The sequence below is a fragment of the Aethalodelphis obliquidens genome, unplaced genomic scaffold (assembly GCF_003676395.1).
Source record: "Aethalodelphis obliquidens isolate GAN/ISIS:26980383/991018 unplaced genomic scaffold, ASM367639v1 scaffold3, whole genome shotgun sequence".
Lineage (NCBI taxonomy): Eukaryota > Metazoa > Chordata > Mammalia > Artiodactyla > Delphinidae > Aethalodelphis > Aethalodelphis obliquidens.
In genome coordinates, this window is record NW_020837947.1 from 52,295,110 (window position 1) to 52,304,340 (window position 9,231).

At 44.4% G+C, this 9,231-nt stretch overlaps 1 pseudogene; it reads right to left on the bottom strand.

Annotated features, from left to right (window-relative positions):
- LOC113613127 (60S ribosomal protein L6 pseudogene) overlaps window positions 1–8,655 on the bottom strand; it is a 20,796-nt pseudogene extending 12,141 nt beyond the window's left edge.
- Between the last annotated feature and the right edge of the window lie 576 nt (window positions 8,656–9,231).

Below are 9,231 nucleotides of genomic sequence, written 5' to 3' on the forward strand. Positions count from 1 at the left end.
ACAGAATAAGAGATGTATAATGCGTATCCTATTTTATATATAATATATATCCTACATATATATAATTCTCTATATAATATCCTATGTATAATATAACCCCATATATGAAATATATTTACATAAAGAGAGCTGGCAAGTCTGAAGTCTGTAGGTCAGGCAGGCAGGTGGCTACCAACTCAGGCAGGAGATGATGCTGCAATCTTGAGACAGCATTTCTTCTTCTTCTTTTTTATGGCCGTGCCCGCCTCACGGTGGCATGCATGCGGGATCTTAGTTCCCTGACCGGGGGTTGAACCTGCGCCCCCTGCAGTGGAAGTGTGGCATCTTAACTACTGGATCGCCAGGGAAGTCCCAAGAGTTTCTTCTTTTCTGAGAAACTGGTTTTTTTCTCTTAAGACCTTCGACTGAATGGATGAGGCCCACTACTTTATCAAGGAATTTCCTTTACTTAAATTTGACTGTGGACGTTAAGCACATCTAAAAATTTGACTGTGGACATTAAGCACATCTAAAAATGTCTTCACAAAAACACCTCAATTAGGACTTCCCTGGTGGTCCAGTGGTTAAGACCCTCCGATCTCTGGTCAGGGAGCTAAGATCCCACATGCCACACAGCATGGCCAAAAACTAAAAATTAAAAAGAAATTTTAAAATATTAAAAAACCCACCTCAGCTAGTGGGTAATTACTGGGTATTATAACCTAGCCAAGTTAGCATATCAAATTACCCATCCCACACAGTGAGGAGCTTGGAGTAATGGAAAGCCTTTGAAGGGTTTTAGGAAGAGGTGGCATAATTAAATTTGTATTTCCCAAATGCACTTTATGCTGACAGGAGGTTGGCATATATCACCATCACCAGGGGTCCTTGTGATGGTCATAAGACACTTAGATTATTCATGGACTCTTCCAGGAGACCGTATCTGTCCTCCATGGTGCCTTGGCACTGAAAGGGTCAGATGCTCCTCCTGGGTGTGCCCCTACCATCTTAAAATTACCTCTTCTTAGTCAGGACTTAATATGCTGTGTTTTATTTTGTGTTGACTTATATCTCACTCTTCAATGAAGCTAGATGTTCTTTGGACAAAGGAAGCATGTCTTGTCCACCAGTGCATCTCTAGTGCCTAGGACAGTGCCTGGCGCTTATGTACCCAGTAAGCGTTTGTGAATGGAATGAGCTTGGATGGGTTTAGGGTTCCCCCCAGAATACAATACCTTATGAAGAATTAAGGAATAACAGTCCTATCAGTAGCGCTAGGTAGCAGAAAGCTAACATTAACGTGAAAATTGTTATGCTCTTATTTCTAGCTTCCTTTCACTGGCATGGTACATGATTGCTCTTTTATTTATTTTGCATAGATTGCCTATTTTCGAAGAAAATAATTTCTTAAACTCTTTATTTTGGAAGAATTTTATGTTTACAGAGAAGTTGTAGAGATAGCACAGAGAGTTCCTGTATGCCCATCACCAGTTCTCCTAATGTTAGTATCTTACATTACCATGGTATATTTGTCAAAACGAAGAAACCTAACTCTAGACTTTATTTGCCTTTCGCCAGTTTTTTCCATGAATGCCCTCTTTCTGTTCCAGAATTCAATCCAGGGAACCACATGGCATTTAGACATGTCTCCCTGGTCTCCTCTGGTCTGTGACAATTTCTCAGTCTTTCCTTGTTTTTCAGGACTTTGACAGTCTTACTGTATTGAGGAGCACTGGCTAGACACCCTATAGTGTCCCCCAGTCTGGGTTTGTTTGATGTTTTCTCATGATTAAAAACGAGTGTTATGGTTTTTTAGAAAGAATACCACAGAAGTGGAGTGTCCTTCTTGTCACATCATATGACAGGGTACGTGATACCCACATAATATCACAGAGGATCTTAACCTTCATCACTTGGTTAAGGTAGCATTTGCGGGCAGATCTCTCCACTGTAAAGGTATTATTTTTCCACTTCTCCACTGTATTCTTTGGAAGTGAGTCACTAAGGTTAGTCCATCCCCAAACAGGGAGGGGATAAGCTGTACCTCCTGGAATGAAGAGTATCTGCATACATTATTTAGAATTCTTCTTTAAGGAAGATTTGTCTCTTTTCACCCATCTACTTATTTAATCATTTGCTTATATCAGTGTGGACTCGTGTATTTATTTTCTACTTTGGGTTATAATCCTATAGGATGCTATTTATTTTGTTGCTTAAATTATTCCACCTTTGGCCATGGGAGCTCTTTCAGGTTGGTTCCTGTGTCCCTTTGATATGCCTCCATCCTTTTATTTTTTTGAACACATCTCTCTTTTCTGATACCACAAGAACCTGCAGGTATATCTTGTGTTTTCCCTGCCCCACTCCCAGAAATAGCCATTTCTTGGAAGAGCCCTGGTTCCTTTAATTGGAAAATGGTATTTAGAAACCAAGATCTTGGTGCTGGGTGTGCTCATTTCTTCTTGGGCCCCATTGCTTCTGGGCTCTGTGTATTAGTTGTGTAAACACATATCTATAATTATTTCTGTATCTAAACATCTGTATATATACATTAAGCTAAACATGAGTTTATACTGGTGTCTCTGACTATAATACAGCACTGTAGGGTTCATTCTAGTCATTCTTGCTTATCTGTAACCCCTTCTCCAATAGCAGGAAACCTGGCTCCCACTGTCCACTGTCCGTTTAATATTTGTTCAACCACAGCATAACTGTGAAGCAGTTTCAGAATTGTTAACCTGTATCCCCATGAGAAACAAATTTAGCAACTATGGTACAGTGTTCATGTACGGTTCCTTTGTTTTTAACATAACCATTTTTATAGAGAAGAGGTATAACAAAGTAGTTGAGAATACAGTCTATAAAGCCAGATTGACTTGGTTCAAATCCTGGCTCCATCACTTATTAGCTGAATAAGCTTGGATGTGTTACTATCCTCTCAGTTTCCTCATCTGTAAAATGGGGATGATAACGGTATTTACTTCATGGAGTTGTTTTGAGGATTAAATGAGTGAATGTATGTAAAGTACTTAGGATATTGTGTGGCATGGAGTAGACACTATTTCAGTGCTCTATTATTGTTAGGGCTGAGATAAAATTTGTTTTAACTGCTACCAGTATAATGCCAGGTATGTTGGGGCACTACATACATTTGAATGATGGCATCATCTCTATTTACTCAACTATCTTCTCATAGTACTCAGCAGAGGGATTTATATAGAACTCCTTCCTTTATCTTCTATTCAGCCATTCATGTTGTCTTTCTGTCTGGAGTTAATTTGTCATTCACTTCTCTACCAGGTTTTTTTGTCACTCAGAAAACGTAAGATTGAAGTCCAAGAGTTTTAGCGCTCTGACTTTGACCTTCTTGAGATCATGGATCATAACCTTATTCTAATTTTGTATCCCCGGCTTCTAATGCATTGCCAGAACAACGAATGAAGGATCGGATCCTAGTGATTGAGCAGTCCCTTTGTCTAAGCCGTATGTTCAGTTGCTGGTTTCTTATTCTGTAATTAAGTCTGGTTTCTCTGTGGTTACCACTGCCTGGAAAATCATAGATTTTTGTAAACCTTGAAATAGAGGTTGGGGGCTTCACTCAAAACGTTTATGATAATGTTCTGGCTGCTGGTGTTATTAATATTGTTCAGCTGAATGGCCCTGGTTTCTGCCTAGCGGTAGTCAGCACTTCTGGGCAGGATCATGTGTTACCGGCATTTTAATTAGGCTTCAATGAGCCCAGCTGCAATTGCGTCAGCAGTCTTTTAAACTATTTTTCACATTTGGGGTTTGATAAAATACAATATGTATTTTCCCCACCATTTTCCCTTTATACTAAAAAAAAAAAACCCCAAAACAAACACAGAAGACCCACATAAACCAAAACCACTGTACACAAAGGTGCTTTTGAAGGTAAAATCGCTTCATACGGGGCTACTAGTTTTTTTCATGACTAGTAATTTTTGAATCATTAAAATATAAAATCAAACCAAAACTGATGCCTAGTCCTTTAAGTCACCTGAGATGTTTTAGAAAATGCCCTGCCCCTTAAAAATAGAGCAAGCAACACTTTCTTTGGCAAAAATAACGGAAAGCAGGAATTCCTAAGCCTCCGATGTCTTCTTTTTCTTTATTTTGATTATCTTAAGGCCCTGTAGATTTCAGGATTAGTGTTTGGGATCACTGCCAAATCCAAGGTGAGATGATCAAATCCATGTAGCCCAAAGTGAATGGAAATCATTCAGCTACCTGGGAAGCCTTCAAAGGGCAGACAGCTGCTAAGACTAGGTCGGCCAAATAGCCTGACGATTGGGGCCACAGTGGCTGTGAAGTGACCCTATCATTCTCAGTGACCAGTGAGTTACTTTAATCCCTTTGCTGAAGTCTCCCTCCTTGCCCACTCTCAGAGACTCAGGCGTCAGTGTCTTCGGCAAGAACTGTTTTTTAGGAAGTAATTTCTATCCCACTCAGGCCTGGTTTACTCTTGTTTTGCAAAGGTGGATGATTTTTTTTCTATAAGATACACCACCTCCTTAGATCTCCATTTCTTTTCCAGAAGAAAGTGGTTCTGAATACTTTCCTGGTTTTTTTTTTTTTCCTCCCACGTCGGATCCCTGCCTATTCTTATAATTGAGGAGGCTGTGAAGGGTGGTTGTATCACTTTGGGTTGTTTTAATTTGAGTAGAACAAAGCAAGACCAAGAATCGGCAGCACACAACACCCGAGTCTCGGACGGCCTGGGAGACAGATCTAGCCGAGCGCCCGCTGGGAACCAGTTAGGTGTGAGAGGCCGCACGGCTTGTGCACAGCTGTGCTGCCACAGTGGTTAACCTACCACCGGGGAATTGGTGTGCGGTGGACAGCGTTAGTTACCAGGGGAAATGATTTGGCCATTTCTAGGGGAATTTGTTATAAAATAGAACTGTGTATATAATACTTTTGATTGAGTTGCTCAACACACTTCATAGAACAAGACACCTTCCTGTCAAGGAGCAGGTGTGTGCACGTTTCACCGACAGGAAAATGAATTGGGTTTGCTTCAGGCCTCACCGTCACTCAGAGGGAGGGTGGGAGAACTAGAAGAAAGTGGCTCTCACAACAGCTCCCAGACTGTGAACTTCCAGACCCGGCTTGCTGACTGGATCATTTCCCTGATGGCCGGTTACAAACAGGCCAACCTGCCCTGTCACCTCAAGAGGCTGCCAGCACCGGTAGCCCATCCAGCCGGTTGTCTGAAACCTCTTTTAGCGTCTGGCTCAGATTCCCGACTTTCCCCTGGCTTCGGTGTCTGCCCTCAGCCTCCTTAGAGGCACCTTTTCCCCTTTCTGTACTTCGCCATGGTTACCAGGTAGTGGCTTCTGCTGTCATGGGGAAGGAGAGGTAATCTTGGCCCATTTCCCCCTTAATGAAATAGTGTTCTCCCTTCCAAGGCCCTAAACTAAATGTTATATGAGTATTATTTGGAGAGAATGGTCATATTCCAGTATAAATCAGAAGTCATCCATTCGTAGAGTAGGGTGCTGGGATTACAGTCTGTCAGCTCAGAGGAAGGAAGAACAGGCGAGTCTAGTCTGTCTTGTTGGCCGGATGGTGATTAACCAGCTGCATCCTGGCCAGACCCAGACTACTGGGCAATATAGGTCATGACAGCATAGGAGAACCCAAGCCACAGCTGGAGGTGTAAACCTCTAGTCCCAACTGTTCCAGGGATCTGCTGGGGGTGCTTCTGCACTCGAGAATGTAAGAGCTGAAGAAGCAGGAGCTCAGGTGTGATGGAGCAAGACAGGCTTCAGAACCAGCAGATCTGAGTTCAAAATCAGTGCAAAATCTTCCAATTTGCAGGATTGTTGTAAAGATTAGAAATAACCTATGCATTGCCTGGCACACGATAGCTGTTAATAGTAGCTTCTCGATACTAATTATTGGAAAAGTACTGCTAGACCAATGACAACACAGTATTGTAGACCAAAGCGTTTAATTAGTCCAGTTCTGTTTCCCTAAAGCCCATTAAAAAAAAAAACTTTCTGGGGCTTCCCTGGTGGCACAGTGGTTGAGAGTCCGCCTGCCGATGCAGGGGACTCGGGTTCGTGCCCCGGTCCGGGAGGATCCCACATGCCGCGGAGCGGCTGGGCCCGTGAGCCATGGCCGCTGGGTCTGCGCGTCCGGAGCCTGTGCTCCGCAACGGGAGAGGCCACAGCAGAGAGAGGCCCGCGTACCAAAAAAAAAAAAAACGAAAAACCAACTTTCTTTAAAATATTTTCCAAAGACGAACGCCTGTTGATTGTCAAGTTTGTAAAATTCAGAAAGTTAACTCCATGGTTTTCATGTTAGTGCATTTCCTTTTTCTATATATGTATTTATATCCAATCCATTTTATGATTCAGATGTGGTTTTGTATCATTTTTTTCCCCCTTAATATTATAATGAGAAAAAGCTCTTAAGTTTCTTATTTTCATGGAACAACAAATTCCTGAAAGTGTCCTCTTCCGTGGAACTGTGCCTACTGTGTGCGCTTACCCAACACAGAAGCAAATTCCTAGGCAAGTGTGAGAATTCTTCGGTGAAGCGAATATTCAGTTTTATAACCAAAAGGAAGCCCCAGACCAAAGAGCAAGCGTCTAGTGATGGGTAAAGCCAGAGGAAATGGTGTGTTAACTTGACTGTTCATACAGCAGAGAGTTTGTTTTGTGTTATGGAAAATTTCACACATGTACAAAAATAGGATAGTACACTGAGCCTCGGGCTCAGCCATCCTCTGGCCTCAACCGTTATGAACACGTGGCCAGCCTCGTTTCTGCTCTCCTCCCACTCACCACCCACCACCCGCCAGGTGATTTTTGACACAGATCTCAGATGTCATTTGCTTTCACCCCAGGCACACTTTGGGGCCAGATCCTGTGTTGCTCTGTGGTGTCTGGTTCACGCTCACTGGTGCTGTAGGAACACGCCCAGGATGTAGAATGAGACACACAGGTGTTCAGATCTAAGCCCCATCGCTCCTTAGCTTCAACTTAGGAGAAACTGAGGCTTAAGCGCCTCCGCTGTGACATGGAGATGCCTCCCAGAGTTACTGTAGGAATGAACGTGGATGACATATGTAAAGCATCTCCCAGTGCCCTTCGGTTGGTAGGTACTTGACAAATATCGCATCTCTCCCCTTCCATCCAACATCCCCCCCCCCCCCACTCCTGTATCTTCTCCCTGGGACTGACCTCCTTGACCTCTGCCCATCCCAGTCCCTGGAGCTCAGACCTTGCTGTCTTTATCCCTCACAGCAGGTTCCCTGTCGCCAACTGCCGCTGCCGCTGAGGATTTAAGCTGCTCTCTTCTTGAACAACGCAGGAAGTTAACAGCACCTCTGCCACTCCGTGAGTGAGACCTAGAATTACTCTTCTTGCCTCGAATCTGGTGTGTGTGGTCCAGTTGAGAACCCGGGATTCTGGGGTAGCCTACATCCTCCCCCTTCCTTTACCACATTGAACTAATCTGCCCTCTGGAATAGTTTATCTCCTTTTCCTTTGTTTTCTCCATTGGGTCTGGAGTTGGGTTTCCTGGTTGATTAGTTGTTTGACTGAGGCAGAATCACCTTACTGGGGCCTGTGCTCTTGGGTGAGGGGGGGGGCACTTCCTGGAGTCTCCAGGGGTTGCTGGAATGAGGGCATGAGTAAAATGGTGAGTGAAGCCAAGGCTGGAAGCTGCTGGCGGGGGGAAGTGGAAAAAGGCTGGGGCAGGTTCACGTTCAGGTTCAGGTTAGCAGCGCTCAGCCTTCCCTTCTGGGGAGGACGGGCGCTTAGCTGGCCCTCAGGCATGAGGACACCTAGTATGGGGGAAGCGGAAGGGGTTGTGCAACAGGACTGAACATGGCCAGGCCTGTGGTGTGGCCGGCACTTTGGGGCGAGCTGAGATTGGGCAGGTTGGGACTTGCCAGCCCAGGAGGCTTTGGCAGGGGCGCCTGGCTCTTTTTTCCCCACAAATCCGGTTCTCACTCTCTAGATGTGATCATGGGAGAGGTCTTGCCGGGCTACGCTGTTTCTTCAGCACTGCCCTTCCCGCAAACCTCAGCCATCAGACAGCCGGGACCCATGTGGTTCACTCTCAAAGTGCTGTGTTACAAGAAGCACAGATAGGAATTCTCATCCTTTTCTAACCCTCTTGCTGACATCTGAGAGTGTTCCAGAACATAGCTCACAATTCTTTTTTTATATTCTCTGCCCTCTTCTCTGGGCCTCCCAGGGGCTCGGAGGCCCCTCACTCTCCTGTCCCGTCCACCCCCAGCTCCTGATCACTTTCACTTAGTACCTGCTGTCTTGTTCTGTGATCCCCTCTCGTGTCTGCCTCATACCTTCCAGCATGTGCCGCCCGGTTTGTCACGCTGCCCACCCTCCTGACAGTTGAGTTCTTCTGTTTTTCCCTAGAGAACATATTGGTGTGCCTTTTTGTCTTTCCCTCCCCAGATGAATTAACGCTTTAAGGCTCTGATATCCCAGGAGAGAAAAGTCCTTTATTTTCTCCCATCACATGACTCTCACCTGCCCTCTGGCCCCCCCACAGCCCCCCACCCTGCTGCACCTGTCGGGATGAGAACCTTTGCTCTGCCAGCTGCCCCTGCAGGGTGACAGCCCCAGTGACTCGCCACCTGGGTCCATCCAGCCCCACTGTTTCAGCTGCTGTAGTCATACTGTGGCTTTCGCCTGAGTCAGACCAACTTATGACAAAGACTTACGCCCACGCTTTCTGAAGAAGTTGATCGGGCTCTAGGCCTTGTCCTCTGGGGGTCACTTATCTTGAGTTCTGATATCTGGGCTTCTGCCCTATTCTTTGTAAAAAGCCTACTCCGCGGTCCTCTGTTCTGTCTTAAGGGACTGGAATCCTGCTATGGAATCCTAGTAGGATCACCCAGGCTTGAATGCCTGCTTTTTTTTTTTTTTTTTTTTTTGGTTTTGTTTTGATTTTTATTTATGTGTTTTTGAAAAATAAAAATTGTATATATTTAAGGTATACAACGTGATGATGTGATATATGTAGCGCTGTAAAATGATTTGCACAATCAGATTAATTAACATATCCATCACCTCCCGTAATTCTTTTTTTTTTTTTTTTTTTGGTGTAGTGAGACTACTTGAGATGTGGCCTCGTAGCAGATTTCCACCGTGTAATACATTATTAACTATAGTAACCATGCTGTACATTAGGTCTTTAAAATTTATGTATTTAAGGTCTCAGGTTGAGCTTTTAAGCACTTTGTAAGACATG